At 43.9% G+C, this 18,657-nt stretch overlaps 1 protein-coding gene across 5 annotated transcripts in view; it reads right to left on the bottom strand.

The window, feature by feature from the left end:
- Kank1 (KN motif and ankyrin repeat domains 1) overlaps positions 1-18,657 on the bottom strand; it is a 197,767-nt gene that overhangs the window by 123,882 nt on the left and 55,228 nt on the right. Inside the window, exon 1 of one of the 5 annotated variants that reach the window (XM_006526585.3) lies at positions 9,947-10,073. The exons of the other annotated variants lie outside the window; for them this stretch is intronic. The gene's annotated coding sequence lies outside the window, so the exon portion shown is untranslated. Of the gene's footprint in view, positions 1-9,946; positions 10,074-18,657 lie in introns of those variants that run through there. 5 annotated transcript variants of the gene reach the window in all.

Raw genomic sequence — 18,657 nt, 5'->3', positions numbered from 1 at the left:
TAACAGGTAAACAAATATATCACAGGAACTACACATATATTCACCAAAGACACACACACACACACACACACACACAGTCTTATCCCTGAAAACGGTAATGCGATTCTACCAAAAGTCATACAGGCACAATGTCAAATACACAAAGTAAGGAGACTATGAAACATTCCAAAGGGAAAGTACTAAATCACCGCACACGGATCAGAACACATCAGATATCTCACTGGCAACCTAAAAGCACGGAACGCATGGACCATGGGAATGACATAGTTCATGCCCTAGTAAATAACTACCCATCAAGACTTCTGTAGCCAGCCAAGAAACTGTCTATCAAGAACTCCACAGGGAAGAAGAAAGACAATGTCAATCTCAAAAGACCGACACAGACAAGAATAAAGTTCTCGAGAGAAACCGATGAAGGAAAAGTAAGAAGGAATCCGTCACACGGGACTCAGGTAAACAATAACCCCCCTCCCTGACGAAGGGGCAGAGAGAAAAGAACAAACAATAATCTAACAACCAAATTATAAGAATCTGTAAACATCTTTCAAAGAGCAACCTCAAATTGCCAATTAGAACACAAAGACCAACTGACTTAAAAACCACAATCCAATAATCTGGGGGAACTAGCAAGCTAGAGACAGAAGACGAGGATGGAAACCAAGCAAACCAAGCCACACCAAAATTAGCGATTTAAAAGGTCACTGTTAGTAAATGGGAAAACTCATTGAGAAGATACAAGAAGTGTAAACACACACATACACACACACACACACACACACACACACACACACACACACACAGAGAGAGAGAGAGAGAGAGAGAGAGAGAGAGAGAGAGAGAGAGAACACTGGGAATTCCAATCTCATGCTAATAGCCATAAAACCCATTCAGTCTTGATACAATAACAGTCCATCTTTAGATGGGACATTGAAACTTCAAAATCAACAAAGAAACCTCAGAGGTTAAGTCACACCACTGATTAAACAGACTTAAATAAGGCTATCTACAGAGTATCCCACATACCAGGTAACAAAATACATTCTTCTCTGCCGCCCAAGGGACCACCTCTAAAACAGGCCAAAGACAGTCTTAACAAAAACAAAGGAACCCAAATAATTCCTGTATCTTATCAGACCAGAGTAAGCTAAAGAGCAGAAGCCAATAGCACGAAAAAGTTAAAAAAACTACACAAATGTAAATCCTCATGACTTCTGTATGACAATTTTTTCTTTTTAAGTTAGGCCTAAAAATAGCACTTCTCAAATATCAGCATGCTGCAAAATCTCCCATAGGATTTGTCAAATCTGACTGTTTCCCACCCGCCTCAGAACTTCTGATTCAAGGGTTTTGGGACAGAGTCTGTGCGTTGTATTCCTAAGGAGTCCCCAGGTAATGCTTCAAGTTCACAGAGCACATTTAGAGGCAGACGCTGCCAGCTCTCCATGAGACGATGCATGGTTGGTGCTAACTAGAGATTCCTCCAAACACTGCAAACCAAAACACTTGTTACAGGAAAGTCAAGGGGTATGAATAGCTTACAAGATAAGGTCCCTCAGTCTAAAATAAAATCAGTTTCAGAAGAAGCGCCAAGTTTATCTCATGCTTCCTACATCTCTGAGGCGAACCAGCACGCACAGCCTCTGAGTCAAACATTACCGTTCCCTGTGACCCTCAGCAAAGAGCCACGCAGACACCCGAGGCTCGACCTGAGAATGGCAGACAGCTCCACAAAGTGCCACAATGCAGTGGACGCAGAGGGCTAAGCACGGCAGAGCGGAGGGAACTCAGCTCGCTGTTCTCAACGCCATGGCTTGAGAAAATGGCCCTCTGCACCTTTCCAGGCTGCCTTGGTGGTCCTGGAAAGGCTGTCTATGGCAGTCCTCAAAGGAGGCTGCTTCCATTGCTGCTGCCAGGGAGAACAGTGGGGAGTCTATCCCCACTGCGAGCCTGCGATGGTAAGGAGAGTGCAGCTCCCAAACTTCACCCTATCAGAAGTAGACAGAGAGGGTGTTCTTTTGTTTTTCTAAAGCCACAGTTTGGCACATATCTCTGGATCAGCGGCTCTCAACCTGTGGGTCTCGACCTTTTGGGGGGGATCATATATCAGATATTTATATTGCAATTCATAATGGTGGCAACATTACAGTCATGAAATAATTTTGTGGTAAAGAGTCTGACCTAGAGACCATGCCAGAAAACCACATGGCATAGGCTACTGTCAACTGCCTGCTACCTCAGCACCAGTTCTCTTAGTGACCTTATGCATACCTACTATGTGAGGTACCTACTATGTGATAGACCTCAGGCATGCACTGTGCAGACTACAGGCTTCACCTTTCCCCACATTAGTGGACACTTTTTATCTCCAGACTGCTATCAGCCCCCCATTACTATGCAATTTTAAAAGTGTGACGTCAATGGTGGTGGCACATGCCTTTGATCACTCCAGAGGCAAAAGCAGGTGGAACCCAGAATTGAAAGCCAGCCTCATCCACAGAGCCAGTTCCAGGACACCCAGGGTGACACAGAGAAACTCTGACTTGAATTTTTTTTTCATAACAGAAACTGTTTCTTTTCTTTGAATATTTTACCTTGTTTAATTGAAATAAGTTAGGATACTAAAACAATAATTCAGAGCCCCCATTGAAAAAATAGCACACCCCCGCCCCCCAGCTAAAGCTTGCCTTCTTAAAAAAAAAAAAAAAAAGAAACTGTTTTTCAATGTTTTCATTGTTCCCTCATGAAAAACAAGGTCTGTTTGTGACACGGTGGAGACAATAATACAGGTTTCAACTAAAACACACCCACATGTTCAAATGAACACATGTGCGCGAGTACACACACACACACACACACACACACACACATACACAGCTTTCACTAAAGCATTATAAAGCTAAGATTTCTCCCATGTTGCTCATTTTAATCTTGGGAATGTATGCATGTCCTCCTGCAATCTAGGGGAGAGCGCAGAAAGGAGGCTAGGCAAGGGGGTCCCCACTGTGGCTCGGCACACAGAGTCTGCAGTACTGACGGACAGAGAGCCTCAGCAGAGCTCGCACGCTGGTCTTGCAGCATTCACCTGTCTTGACATACCCACACCCAAGCCTACTCTCATGCTTGTTAGTCTCTAGGGAAGGCTACACGTGTCAAGCTTCTGCTTCTCCCAAGAGAAGAGGGGTACGGGGTGAGCCTTTTAAGTCTCTGTAGCCAAAGAACAAAGACCACGTGATGGGCAGGGCAAAGCTGTGAGTTTGTGGGATAAGACTCCTTCCACCACGAAAGGCAAATTCAGGTTGCCCTGGCACGCACCCTGGAAGCACTGGGCTGTGGTGGGAGGGTTAGCCTACTAAATCTCCTCCCTGGCTCCTCCAAACACTTTACTCTCTTCCCTCAGCCTCTAATTAAAGTTAGCTGCAGTTACAAAAAAAAATAAAAAATAAAACAAGAAGCGCATTGTTCCGGTAAGTCAACCCATCCTAACAGAAAGCCTTTCACCACTGTGATTTCATCTTGTGAGATGGGAAGACTGGCCTTCCAACTGCAGCCACTCTTTAACTTTTCTTAATTAAATGTGTGTGTGCGTGGACACACCCAGAATTGCACGTATGTGTGTGCAACACATCTATGCCTGGTGCTCCTGGAAGTGAGGAGACCGGATCAGACTGCCTGGAACTGTTGAGTTACACATAGTTGTGAGCTGGGAACTGAACCAGGTCCTCTGTGAGAGGAGCAACTGCTCTCGAGCACTGAGCCATCTCTCCAGCCACTTCTACTACAGTGAAATAATTTCTCCATCTATTCGCTCCAGGTTCGGAACACAAATGTTAATCACTGGGGCTGGGGAGAGCGGAGTTGGAGAAGGCTTTGAACATTCCAGTTACTTTAAACACGTAAGCATCTGCTGCGCTCACCAAGGGCTTTTCCTTGTTGTTCACAGCCTGCGCTGCTTCCGGTTTAAAGGAGAAAAACCACAATCATAAGTTTTATTTATTAAATGTGGAAACTGGTCAAGCATCAACTTTATTATTCCAGGTCCTTCACACTGACAAAGTATTGTTTTAAATCTTGATTTAATTTAATACTTATGGGTGTTTTGCATGCATGCGGTGAGTGCCACGTGCATGCAGTGCCCCTAGAGGCCAGAAGAGGTCGGTCGGGTCCCATAGAGATTGGAGTTACACAGGATCGTGAGCCACAGAGTGGGTACTGGGAATGGAAGCCGGGTTCTTCCCAGGTGCTTTTAACCACTGAGCCAACTCTCCAGCCCCTTGTCACATCATCCTTTACTTAGCAGTGAAGACTGCGCTGTGGTGGTCTTAACCCAGAGCACTCTAATAACCCAGGCATCAGAGCCACACCTTCCTGAGCCCTGACAGCCAGGCTTTCTTCCTCTTCAGGCGGTAACTAAATTCCACACCAGTTCAAATGTTACTTATAAGACAAGCTTGGAGAAAAGGGGGCTTCCTCATAAAATCAAACTCCCCTGGATCAACACATACACCATTATAAGGTTTGAAGAGATTGCCAGGAATGCAAAAGCCAGACCTGCCGAGAGCGACCCCTCCACCCAACCTCCCCATCCTAGTTCAGTAGGAGCCTGTATCTCTGGAATTGCTGGCTATAAAATTGAAAAATACAAAGCCATTTTGCCAGAAATAGCTTTTGTCTCCTCCTCAGTTAAAACAGGTACTGATGCAATGAACACAGATTAACATCTTAAGCTTTTCAGCTAAAATGAACACACCTCAAAAACACATAAACATGTGGTTTAGTCGCTATTTATTACACACGCAGAAGCCTGAGATGTACTAGTGGAGGAAAAACACCAACTTCTTGGGTTCAACTTGTTTTAAACTGAACTACTCCACTGGGTGTGGCAACCCCCATCTGTAATCTTGGTACCAAGGAGGCAAAAGTGGACAGCCACGAGTTTGAGGCCAGCCTAGACCACATAGGTGATAAGCTATTTCAAAACAAAATCAACCATCCAAACAAACAAACAAACCAGAAATAGGGGTCTCCTCAAGAATGCCTGCCCACAGGGGCCCTAGCCCCACAGGGAACCTGGCCAGACTGTAGTAAATAAACTTAAGACTTGATTTATGAAACAAGACACTAAGGAGCCAAATTCTATTTACCAAATACTTAAGTTTTCCTATAGACCAATATTTCTCTCTAGATAATTTTTCTACTGCTTTTGAATAAAATGTGTTGGTTTTGGCTATTCTAATAATTAAGGACACGAGGACTCTGTGTGTTTAAGATTTCTCAGTTGAGACCCTGTAATGCCAATTGTATTTCTGGTATTCGTTCAAAAGTCAAATTGGGGCTGAAGAGTTGACTTGGAGAGTAAAGGCTCTTGTTGCTCTCGCAAAGAGTCTGGGTTCAGTTCCCAACATCCACAAAGTGGCTCGCAACCATCTATAACTCTAGTTCCAATGGATACACCACCCTTTTCTCACCTCAGAAAGCACGATACATGTATCTGATATACATGTTTACATATATACATACATACATACATACATTGATGCAGACAAAACATTCATATACATAAAATAAGTAAATCTATTTAAATAATAAACTATTTTAAAATCAAAATTAGGTGAGTATCTGACTGTAACTTATATAAGATTATAAATGCCTAGACACCAAACAGTAGGTCGTGGTCATCATTGTCTTTTTTGTTTTCACAATGTGTTTAATTTCTCAGCCAGTGCATGATGGCCAAACCCATGGCCTCGAATATACCCGGCAGGTGCTCTACCACTGGCTACATCCCCAACACAAAGTTGTTTACTTAAAAGAAAAGAACCTTTGGCTGGCAAAAAAAAAACGCCTCAGCAGGCGAAGCACTTGCAACAGCAGGCTGGTGATCCAAGTCCCATCCCTGGAGAACAGGAGTGGGAAGCCACTCCGAAAAGTTTTCCTCTGACCCCCACACAGACAGGGCACTCCCACTTACACACAGTCTTTTATTTTAGAATCTCATTTTTTTAAATGAAGCACGGCCACATCCTTGCCTATTAAATACAAAAGAACCCACTCAGCTCAATAATGCAATCTCCTTTGGTTAAGTCCTAACAAGCAACATGCATGCACAGTCCTGACTCTGGCTGTTTATCACCAAGTTTTCTCAGGTTAGATGCTGAGGCTTTCATCTATGAAGAGCACCAGCTGGAGAAGGAGTCTAGCAAGGGGCACTGCCAGAGAAACAGTAACTTCAGCCCCAGAGCAACCTCCAGTAAGAGTCAACAACCTCACCACACAAGGTTTGTCATTGATAGGACTGTATATTATGTATCACTCTTTGCCTTGAGAACAAGACCCGTTCTTGCAGAGAACACACACAGCACTCACTATGGGTCACACATAAGTCACCACAGGGCTGGTCCTGGATGGAGCACCCCCCCCCCCCCAACTGGGTCCCTCAGGACAGGTACTGTGGGATCCTTTTTGTTGTTGTTGTTTCATTTTGCTTTGCTAGTTTTGTTTTGATTGTGGAGGTGCAAATTGGTGTCATTGAGAATTAACTGATTTGGCAAGACACACCCACTCTCTTTGGTACTTCAGAGTTTTTTCTTTACTGTTTGTAACTTCTGTTTTGTTTGAGGTGGGGGGTTGTTGTTGCTGTTACAGTTTTTAAGACCGGGTCAGGGTGGATCAGCAGGTGGCCTGGAACCTGGGGTCCTCTTGCCTCTGGCTCCAGAGAGCTGCCATTGCAGGCACAGACCTGCCACATCTGGCTGCATGTTTCGAACCTTCTGAAATCTACTGTTGGCTCTAAAAACACAGTAAGGAAATAATGTCCGCTAAAAAAAAAATGGAGCCGGGCGTGGTGGCGCACGCCTTTAATCCCAGCACTCAGGGGACAGAGGCAGGTGGATTTCTGAGTTCGAGGCCAGCCTGGTCTACAAAGTGATCTCCAGGACAGCCAGGGCTATACAGAGAAACCCTGTCTCGAACCCCCCCCCCCAAAATGTGTAGAAAGAAATACATGTGTTGCTTACTTCATTATTGCAACAAAATGTCAGAAACTTAAATTATTAGGTGAGCATTTAAAAAGTTGATGAAGCCTGACAATGAACTATTATGCAAATGGGGCTTAAAGCTAATAAATTCACATTTAAAACCAATCTAATTTGCTACCTAGCATTTATGTGCATGTCTATCTATCTATCTATCTATCTGTGTGTGTATTGTGTATTGTGTATGCAGCAATATAAAGTTAATAGAGGCAGATGATTTTACAAAGGAAAACGGAAGCCCTCAATTTCCATAATAAGTGGTGTTAAACAGATACATCAAGATTTTATCAGTAGCATTAAGATGGTCCCTGCCTTTCAAGATGATGAAAGTCCTTTAACAGATTGACCTTCTACTAAAGAACACCCAGTCCAGGTCACAGATGAGGTTTCTGGGGACTGTCTTGATTCCTTTTTCCTGAATTGTGCAGGCTGTCCACCAGCTGGGCCCGCTGGATCGCCAGGAACATAACTCAACCTCAGAGCTGTTCTGTCCAGAAGTCAGTCAAGGCTTCATTTACGGTCAGACTGTGCTGGGGACATTTTGTCACAGTCAGGAAAATGTAGTTTTGGATTGGAAAAAAAAGTATCAAGCCTAAGTCAACTTTATATTGATAACTTTTTTCAAATGTACAGAAACACAAATCATCCCAGAACACAGGCTAGTTCCATAAACTCTTGCAGGCAAGCACAAATTAAGACAAAACATCGAAGAGATGTCAGGCACTTGCACAAATGAGTCCCAACATGTAAAAAGCAAATTCTCCTAAATAATTACCGATTTAAAAAAAAAACCACATAAATCCAGTTACATGACTGTTATAAACATTCAGAAAGGCAGAGAAAGCACAGAATTAAAGACTATGTCCTGTGTTCAGTGACTGGAAAAACAAAGATAGATACAGCCTTAAGGAATGACAGAGAACTACCTATCCAAATGAAAATAGCCCATTTGTTTAGAAAAGGCAACAATGAATGAATGCATTGAAAAATTACAACAAACCAAAAAAACCAGAAAATAACAACTCTTACAGCCCCTCAGAAATTCTATCCAAGGTAAATAGTTACAGAGAGTCAAAAATGCAGTGAAATAGCACAGGGCTATCTCAGGCTCATTGCTAGGAAACTATGCTCTTTGAGTCATGGCTGACACCAGAAGAGATCTTGGAGGAGGGTCAGGGAAGGGTAGGTTATAAGACTGGGTCACATCCAAAGAAACAGACCCGGCACCAAGGGTGTCCCCACACAGAGGGGCTGTCCAGATGAAGCGGGCCAGTTGGGAGAGACAGGCTGGCCACCCACCCCACTCCCTGGAGGCAGTGAAGCAGACACATTCAGCAGTGGGAGTAGAAAACAGACTCACTTTTGAAAGGAAACAATTGAGTAAAATGTATCAAGCGTTTGATGTAGTTACCATTTTGTTTCAGTGAGAGAATGTCTCATTCTGTAGCCCAGGCTGACCTTGAACATTCAGCCATCCTCTTGCTTCAGCCTCCCAAGTGCTGAGAACCACAGCAGGAACCACAACCGGCCTATGGTTTATTTTAATGCTACTTCTGACCCTGTAAATCTGCATCTATTAACACATAGTAAGGAGATAATAAAATGACGTTTTAAAGTCAGTCCAGCAGTGGAGATGCCTGCTCTGTTAGTAAAGTCCTTGCCACACAAGCAAGAGGGCCTGAATTTAATCCCTCAGTGGCAATATGAAAAAGCTGAATGAACGTCGTGCCTCATGCCTACAACCCTGGTGCTGAGAATGTAGTCTAGCCTCGCTGGGGAGCTCCAGGTCCAGTGAGGCCCCTCACTGTTTCAAAAAACATAAGGTAGAGAGTGATTGAGAGAGACAGAGAGAGAGAGAGAGAGGGAGAGACAGACAGACAGAGAGAGAGAGACAGAGAGTCAATCCAAAGACATAAGCACAAATACAGTCACTGATTGACCATTACAATGACAAATCTTTCACAAACTTGATTTTTTTAACTACCATGCAGACATTTACACATGTTTATGAAGAATCTAAGAGAGGGGAAGAAGTTACCAACTTAAGCAGAAAAGTAGGTATGATGTTCAAGAGATTTAAAACAAAACAAAACACACAGAATTGACCGGAAGGCAACCTACCAGAATGTAAGCGGTTTCGCCTTTCATCTGAAGTCTGTCAGTTAACTTTTCCCTTTCTATTGACTTATTTACATTGGGAGTCAGGAGGCAGCCATGCCACAGCATGCCTGTGAGGGTCAGAAGACAAACTGTGCGAGTCCTGCCACATAGATTCTGGAGAGCAACTCAGGGCAAGCACCTTTACTAGCGGAATGCTGAGATTAAAAAAATTACATGCTTTTTCTCATTCACAATCCAAGCCTTTTCATGCCACACTAGTCTGCAGCTAAAGACAAATGACTTAATTTTGTGAGGTGAGGAATAGTTTGTTTGAGACAGGGTCTCAGGCTGCGCAGGCTCTGCAGCCCAGGATGACCCTGATTCAATACCGGTCTCCCCGCTTCTAGCTCAGTGCTGGGATTATAGGCATGCTCGCTATACTCAACTAACTTAACTTTGAACCTTTTTCTTCCTCCCTAAAATGGAAATCAAAGCCAGTTTAAACTACCTCTAGATTGAGCTGTCCAAATTTACAAGCCTCCCTAGTATTGGGAAGTCTGACCGGCAAGCTCGGGCATTTCTCCAGGTAGTATGAAGTTTTAGCAGGAACCAGTGCAACACCAAATCTCCATGAAAGAGACTCACAGCAGTGCCACCTTCAGAAGCTTCACAGTGGAGAGCCCCACATATATTCAAGCCGTCACATGTGTACCAAATGTCTTTCCCCCTTGAACAAAGCCGCCCGTGTGGATCAGAACGGACTTAAAAGAAGTCAAAAGCAATGATGTCGATGAGATCATCTGAGGTGAGCTTACCCGATGCGGTAAGGTAGCCTGAGTCCATCAGATCTCAACTCCCAGGAACGTAGGCAAGGAAGCACGGTGAAGCAGCAGACGCTGGGGACATCTGCTGAAAGGGTGTTTATTAGGGGACGGAAGAGGAGCCACAAAGAGCCAGAGTTGGGTGCAAACTCAGATTACAGAGCTGCCAAACTGTAGGAGTGAGCCGAAGGTGGGAACACTGTGTACCTCTTTGGAGGTATCTAGCCAACACTGCTGCCAGTCTACTCACAATACTGCCTTTCCAGATCTTTGTGTTATCAGTGTGCTCTGGTTGAATTTCTGCTGCTGGGATAAACATTCTGTCCCAAAGCAACTCAGGCAAGGAAGAGATTTATTATCTTACAGTTCTAGGCCACAGTCCATCACTGAGGGAGACTGGGACAAAAACTCAAAACAGGAATGCCACTCTGTGGCTCATGCTTATCCAGCTTGCACCTGCATAGGGATGGCACCACCCACGGTGGGCTAGGCCCTCCTACGTCAATTAACTATTGAGACTCCCACCACCTGCTCAGACTTGCCCTCGGGCTGATCTGATCCAGAAAATTGTGCAATCAGGCTTTTCTCTCAGATGACAGTAGGCTGCTAAGTTGACGATTAAAGCTAATTAGGGCATAGTACAACTACGTGTACTTCGTGTTATTAACATGAAACAATCAGAGCACGTGTCCTCTATATAAATAGGCATGTGTGGATCATTTATAATCTGTCTATATTGGGGGTGTGGCTCAGAGTGTTTTTGTTGAAGGTGAGGTTATAATAAAAATGTTGTTTTTTTGTTTTTAGTAAATTTATTCATCCTCTACCCCCTACCCCATGTGTATGTGTCTCTGTGTGTATGGTCTGTGTGTATGTGTCTCTGTGTGTATGGTCTGTGTGTATGTGTCTGTGTGTATGTGTCTCTGTGTGTATGGTCTGTGTGTATGTGTCTGTGTGTATGTGTCTCTGTGTGTATGGTCTGTGTGTATGTGTCTGTGTGTATGTGTCTCTGTTTGTATGTGTCTGTGTGTAGGTCAGACGACAGCCATGGCAGTTGGTGTCAGAGGACAATCCACGGCGTCTGATTTTTTTCTTTCCACCTGTGAGCCCCAGGAACAGAACTCTGGTCATCAGGCACGGTGACATACATCTCTGCCAGCTGAGCCATCTCCAAGGAACCTCTAATTTTTTTCCCCTAGTTTTTCTACACAGGGTTTCTCTGTATAGCCCTGGCCATCCTGGAACTCCCTCTGTAGACCAGACTGGCCTCAAACTCAGAAATCCGCCTGCCTCTGCCTCCCAAGTGCTGGGATTAAAGGCGTGTGCGACCATTACTCGGCTTCAAAATATTTTTATACATAAACCTAACACAGAAAGTGCACTTTCTATCACTGAATGACAGAGGTTAGGACACCTGCCAAGGATCAAACAATGACCCTGTCAAGGAGCTCACTAGCCATATATGTAACAGAGAAGAAAAAAGCCACATGGGAGACTTTTACCTGGAGTCCAGCAAATGTTCTCTTAGTACCCATATGAGCCCTGTAACAGTCTAGGCTCTCACATCATTTTCCAGCAACAAAGTTACCACCAATCAAGCATACTGCTGGGTCAGTGGTCACTAAGCATCTCTGGACCACACTGCACTTTGAGATTCCGTTTGTTTGTTTGTTTGTTTGTTTGTTTGATTTAATGGACCATTTTTAGGAAAGCATGCACAAATATGACTGCATTGAGTTTCATACATTTTTTGAAACATCAACAAATAAATATACATAATAAGCAGACGGTCCTAAACCTAGAGGACTTACTTGGAAGGCGCATTCCTAGGATCCCTCTTCAGCAGCAGCATCTGAGCTGCAGTCAGGGAAGGCCCTCCAGAGATAACGCGCCACTTTATTCTCAAGCACAATACACAGAACGGACACAATGTCACTCAGCTACACAATGGCTCTTCAGACTTCCCAGCGAGTGGAATACTCATATTAAAGTCCAAGCACAACGCACAAAGGGCAGAGACACTGATAGAGCGGCCGTATCAAGAATGTGGGGACGCTGACTTTCAGCCACAGAGTGTTACTGACAGGTGAAGCAAAAATTACTATGGATACGAATAAGAAAATAAAGTCTGATACAAGACTGCATCATTGAATGATTTTACACAACAAAGTCACATGTTACAGGTCCATCTTTAAAAATAAATAAATAGCTGGGCAGTGGTGGATTAAAGGCGTGTAACGCCTTTAATCCCAGCACTCGGGAGGCAGAGGCAGGCGGATTTCTGAGTTTGAGGCCAGCCTGTTCTACAGAGTGAGTTCCAGGACAGACAGGGCTACACAGAGAAACCCTGTCTCGAAATGCCAAAAAATACAAAGAATGAAAGAAAGAAAGAAAGAAAGAAAGAAAGAAAGAAAGAAAGAAAGAAAGGAAGGAAGGAAGGAAGGAAGGAAGGAAGGAAGGAAGGAAGGAAGAAAGAAAGAAAGAAAGAAAGAAAGAAAGAAAGAAAGAAAGAAAGAAAGAAAGAAAGAAGGAAAGAAAGAAAGAAAGCACGCACAGATAAACAGGTTAACAGCCCCTGAGAACACTAGCGTACATCAACTGGAATCAGCTGAGACCAAGTGACTTCAGCTTCCCCATTTTAAAGGTAAGAATAGCAGGGTTAATGCTGTAAAGAAGACATCTTTTGAAGGCCGGGGGAGGGGGATGTGTAGACTTTTTGTTGCATGACAAGTCAGGTTATAGTCCACATATTATCTTGCATTCATTCATCAAACGTGTGGTGAGATGTAGCTAAGAGTCAAATATTAAAACATCAAAACCCAGTAAGATTAGAATCCCTCCTCTTAATGACACTTATCCCATTAGGAAGATGGAAAGCTAGCCGTTCTAGTGGCTGCTAATGACAGCCAATATTCGTGCGGTGGTTTATAGATTATAAAGTGTATGCATCGCACTATGTAATCCTCCCAGTAACTCTGAGACAAGTGGTAACTGGTTGTCGTCATCTGCCTCATTTACACAATAAGGATTCAAGCTCGGTGCAAAATAGGGGCCTCCCTTTACCAGCATGGCTTCTCTTTCTCTGATCTCCTGTGGGGGAGTTTGAAACCCCCATCCCCTCTACCTGCAGAATATCCCAGAGCCTTGGTGAGATTCCAGGCTCAGCTTCTGTTCTCCTGCTAAGAACCTGTTCAGCAAGTCCCTGAGATTCCTGGAATGCCTCGCCATGCTAATGAGGTAGCTTACCTTATTACGTTATTACCTTAGCCTTCAGCCAATGACCTTCGCCCACTCTGGATATTTCTACCTCCTTCCCCCAAACCATATAACCCTTGATTCATCTCAATAAAGTTGATCTGTCTCCCCAAAGCTGATTCCAGAGTATCATCATCTGTCGTATGCACGGGCCAGTGGCCAATGACCCCATAGAGAAAGGAAGACCACAGTCCCCTAAGACAGTTTTAGTAAGAGCACGTTCATAAGTGTCATTAAAGAAATTTGTAAACATGAAAAGGTATACAGGCTCAATCTAATGAAAAATGCAACTGCTAGTATTAGTAATATATACGTGCATGTATATATGAATGTGCATATATGTGTATATATGAATACGTATGTATGTGTGTGTGTGTGTGTGTGTGTGTATGTATGTATGTATGCATGAATGCATGGGGAAAACTTTCCATTAATGAAATCAGGAGAGTCTCTTTATATTTATCTAAATGCCGAATTCTGAGCTCTGAAGCTGGGAATCATATTCCTTTGCTTCTCATTGCTTTTCAGTTCTTCCTGGTACTGCAGAGTCTCCTCCTGCCATGCAGAGTCTCCTCCAGACCATACAGTCTCCTCCAGCCCCTGCAGAGGCTCCTCCAGACCATGCAGAGTCTCCTCCTGCCATGCAGAGTCTCCTCCAGACCATGCAGAGTCTCCTCCTGCCATGCAGAGTCTCCTCCAGTCTATTCAGAGTCTTCAGCCCCTGCAGAGTCTCCTCCTGCCCATGCAGAGTCTCCAGCCCCTGCAGAGGCTCCTCCAGTCTATTCAGAGTCTCCAGCCCCTGCAGAGTTTCCTCCTGCCCATGCAGAGTCTCCAGCCCATGCAGAGTCTCCAGCCCCTACAGAGTCTCCAGTCTATGCAGAGTCTCCCGTCCATTCTCTCCCTGCTTTTCCCTCTTAAAATACAGATCTCATATGAAAACCCTTGGAGGCCTCCAAACCTCTACAGGACACACCAGGACAATCCCGCCTTGCTTCTGGGCCATCAGTGGCTGGAGCTGGCCAGCAACTTAAATCTCTTTAGAGCTCTTAATAACCTAGGTTTCCCACCCCACCACACCACACCCCAGCTTCAGCAGCATGCACTCCCCCCCCCCACCTTGCTCTAGAAAGTTCTGTCCAGCTGAGGTTACTTATGTATTTATCTCATAGCCTTCTTCACCCATCATTTCAGACATCCAGTTGGTCAGCTTCTCTCTCCCAGAGAGAGATTTCCAACCTGAGCCACCTTTATTGAAGGTCTCCTTTCCCAAACTAGATTTTTTTACGGCTTGGTAAGAGCTACTCTACCCATTTTATTGAACAATAATTTAAAATTATTTTATACTATATAGATGTTTAAAATAATTAATGGATTCACTGGATATGAAAAAAAGACTTCAAAGACTTTACATACTCTTAAAGTCTCCCTCCACTTCCCCACAGCCCATAGTTGAACCTTTGCCTTCCCACACTCTCCCAAAATACCTTCCACTCTCCTCTTCCATCATAATGGTACCTTGATGGAAAATGCCCAGAGCAACCCAGGAAGGTAGCAAACGGCTCTAAGCCCAAGGGTCACACAACTGAAGCATGACGACATTGCTCACAGCATCAAGCCCTTATTTTCACATCTCACCTACAAAGAGTCTTGAGAAACTCAGCTTTGTTCTGGTATTTTCTTTTCTTTTCTTTTCTTCTTCTTCCCCCCCCCCCCCCCCATTCCTTATCCAAATGTTCTTTTCAGCAGGGAACTCATTTTCAAAGGAGGCCAGGTTAGCTTAGCTGGGGCGAGTTCTTGGGGGAATTCATGAGGACTCCCCCCCACCCCCCAATCTTGCAGCACCTGTTTCTCCCCTCCACTTTCCACTTTCTTCACTTGAAGATCGATTTACCTCCTCCTTTCAGAGCATGCATCTAGAAGACACTATAGAGACAGAAGCTCCTGTGCTGGTGGGGAGAGTCTGACGTGTGCACAAGCAACTACAAAGACATGGCAGAAGGCCAAGGAAGGTTCCAAGAAGGGAGGCATTAATGTGCAAGAAGGAATGTGCTCGGAACACAGGCATGAAGAAGGCAGAGGAAGGCCTGGTGGTAGGGACTTCTCCGTATGTAAGAATGCCACTGAGACTTCATGTGGGTCCAACAAAGCTTTCTGGGTCATGCTTAGGAAAACTGAGGTACTTTCTAGTTCAGAAAATTCTTATGTTTTTCAATTTCTTTTTTTGGGTTTTTTTTTTTTTTTTTGGTTTGGTTTGGTTTTTTTTGTTTTTGTTTTTGTTTTTTTTGGTATTTTTGGTTTTTCAAGACAGGGTTTCTCTCTGTAGCCCTGGTTGTCCTGGAACTCACTCTGTAGACCAGGCTGGCCTCGAACTCAGAAATCCACCTGCCTCTGCCTCCCAAGTGCTGGGATTAAAGTTGTGCGCCACCACTGCCTGGCTGCCAGGCAACTCTTAAGATGGTACCCCGTCTTGGTTGAAAAACATTCAGTGCCTCTCAGTAAGTTTACCCCAAAAGCTAAGGAAAAGTACAGTTATCTGCTAATTAAAAAAAAAAAGAGTAAGTAAAAAATACTTCTAAATATAGAATAGATTCACTATTTACAAACTCATCTGCTCACTAAAATGTACTTGTAGTGCCAAGTCAATAAACGTGCAGACCACCCAAATGCTTTTATCACTCTGCATAGATTAGCACAGCAGGTCAGATGAGGATGTAGCCACTTTCTTTCAGCTTCCCTGTTGTACATAAATGTCCCTTTTTCACAACCTTTGAGGGGCCTTTTGTGATGACGTCACTAGACTTCTCTTCCAACCCTCTCCCGACCACACTAACCCAGCGAACATGGGCTTCCTTGACATGTCTGCTGCTGCCTTCGTGTAGGTCCAGCTACAAATGCTTTCCCTCGGTTGCTACGTAACCTGAGACAGCTCTTAAGACTGCCTTCTTGACCCACGGAATGCATTAATTTTACGAGCAGTCTTCTGAAACATCTATGTCTTTGGTCACACGATTATACCTACAATTCTGTCTGTTTAAAACTCATTTTTCAACAGCTACCTGAAACAATCCCCCACCTTACAGTCTAGGACATGAATATGTCATCCACTCTTACTCAAGGAGCCTTTAATTTCCTGATATGACAGTTGTATGCACAGATGCAGATACACACAAAGTAAATACACAGACGAAAGAGAAACGTATGATAGGATCCCAGAACCCCATCATAAAAATCTATTTTTACAAAAAGTCTTCCAACATATGCTACAATAAAGAGTCTACAGATTTTCAACACAGTGAGCTGCAGCAAGTACGGTCCCTGGCTAGTTCTTTCCATCTGGTCTTTTTATGTTTGGTTTCTTTGAAGATTCATTTTTATTACGTGTATGAGTGTCTATGTGTACACCCATGTGCATCGAATACCCAAAGGCCAGAAGAGGGCACAGGGATCCCTGCAACGGAAGCTACAAATGGTTGTGAGCTCCCATATAGGGGCTGGGAATTGAACCCAGGTCCTCTGCAAGAGGAGCCAGTGCTCTCAACCACTGAGCCATCTCTCTAACCACTTTGCTAATCCATCTTTTTTTTTTATTAGATATTTTCTTTATATACATTTCAAATGCTATCCCAAAAGTTCCCTATACCCTCCCTCAGCCCTGCTCCCCTAACCACCCACTCCCGCTTCTTGGCCCTGGCATTCCCCTGTATTGGGGCATATAAAGTTTGCAATACCAAGGGGCCTCTCTTCCCAGTGATGGCCGACTAAGCCATCTTCTGCTACATATGCAGCTAGAGATAAGAGCTCTGGGGGTACTGGTTAGTTCATATTGTTGTTCCACCTATAGGGTTGCAGACCCCTTCAGCTCCTTGAGTGCTTTCTCTAGCTTCTCCACTGGGGGCCCTGTGTTCCATCTTATAGATGACTGTGAGCATCCACTTCTGTATTTGCCAGGCACTGGCATAGCCTCATACGAGATCGCTATAACAGGGTCCCTTCAGCAAAATCTTTCTGGCATTGTGCAATAGTGTCTGGGTTTGGTGGCTGATTATGGGATGGATCCCTGGCAGGGTAGTCTCTGGATAGTCCATCCTTTCGTCTTAGCTCCAAACTTTGTCTCTGTAACTCCTTTCATGGGTATTTTGTTCCCTATTCTAAGGAGGAATGATGTATCCACCCATTGGTCTTCCCTCTTCTTGATTTTCTTGTGTTTTGCAAATTGTATCTTGGGTGTTCTATGTTTCTGGGCTAATATCCACTATCAGTGAGTGCATATCTAATGACTTCTTTTGTGATTGGGTTACCTCACTAAGAACGATATCCTCCAGGTACCTCCATTTGTCCAAGAATTTCATAACTCCATTGTTTTTAATTGCTGAGTAGTACTCCATTGTGTAAATGTACCACATTTTCTGTATCCATTCTTTTGTTAAGGGACATCTGGGTTCTTTCCAGCTTCTGGCTATTATAAATAAGGCTGCTATGAACATAGTGGAACAGATGTTCTTATTACCAGTTGGAACTTCTGGGTATATGCCCAGGAGAGGTATTGCTGGATCTTCTGGTAGTACTATGTCCAATTTTCTGAGGAACCTCCAGACTGACTTCCAGAGTGGTTGTACCAGCTTGCAATCCTACCAGCAATGGAGGAGTGTTCCTCTTTTTCCACATCCTCACCAGCATCTGCTGTCACCTGAATTTTTTATCTTTTACTATTCCATCTTAAGCAAAAGTAAGCTGTGTCTCTTATAAAAGCTTATGTTTTTATAGCTAATAAAGATGTTTGCTTTTAACCATAACCACAATGTCATCATCAAACTTAAGAAAACTTGAGAGCCTTCTGAATAGGAATTCTTATGTCAAAGGTGTTGTTATATCACATTTATTCAAGAACCTAAACACGGTTCCCCACTCCCCAGCGTGGTGACTGAGGTTGTATCAGAGTAGTACAGAAATGCCCCACAAAGCCTGAAAAACAACAGCTTACTGGACTGGAAGACTTAAGTTGGAAGCCTGCCCCAACAGAGTGGAAAAATAACAAAACCTACAACTACTCAGAAGAACGTGAAGCAGGGAAAGAAGCAGAGGACTCCAAAGAGGCTGACAGGAGAGAGCCAAGAATAACTGGGTAAGCCATCGAATTATCATAATGGCATCAAGGATCTAGCCTAGAAAACTCACACTTCCGACTAATGGAGCAATGGCCAGCTTTTGAAAAAGGGAATCTTCTAGACGTGGTACCTAATTTATTTTATTTCCTAAACCTCCATGCCATAAGCACGCTGGTACATCAAGGCACCCTAATAACTGGGCTACAAGTTCTAAAGGTTCCTGGGTACAAGACTCTGTTTACTTCCCTTAAGAGACAAAAATAAAATAGGCCTCAAATGGGTGATAATGGTGCAAATGGCTGTCTCTCAGCTTTTTAGTCATCTCTAGTTCTTAGATTTTTCTAG

Source organism: Mus musculus, chromosome 19, assembly GCF_000001635.26.
Source record: "Mus musculus strain C57BL/6J chromosome 19, GRCm38.p6 C57BL/6J".
Lineage (NCBI taxonomy): Eukaryota > Metazoa > Chordata > Mammalia > Rodentia > Muridae > Mus > Mus musculus.
Note: the sequence above shows the minus strand (reverse complement) of the source record. Positions and strands in the feature narration are given on the sequence as shown.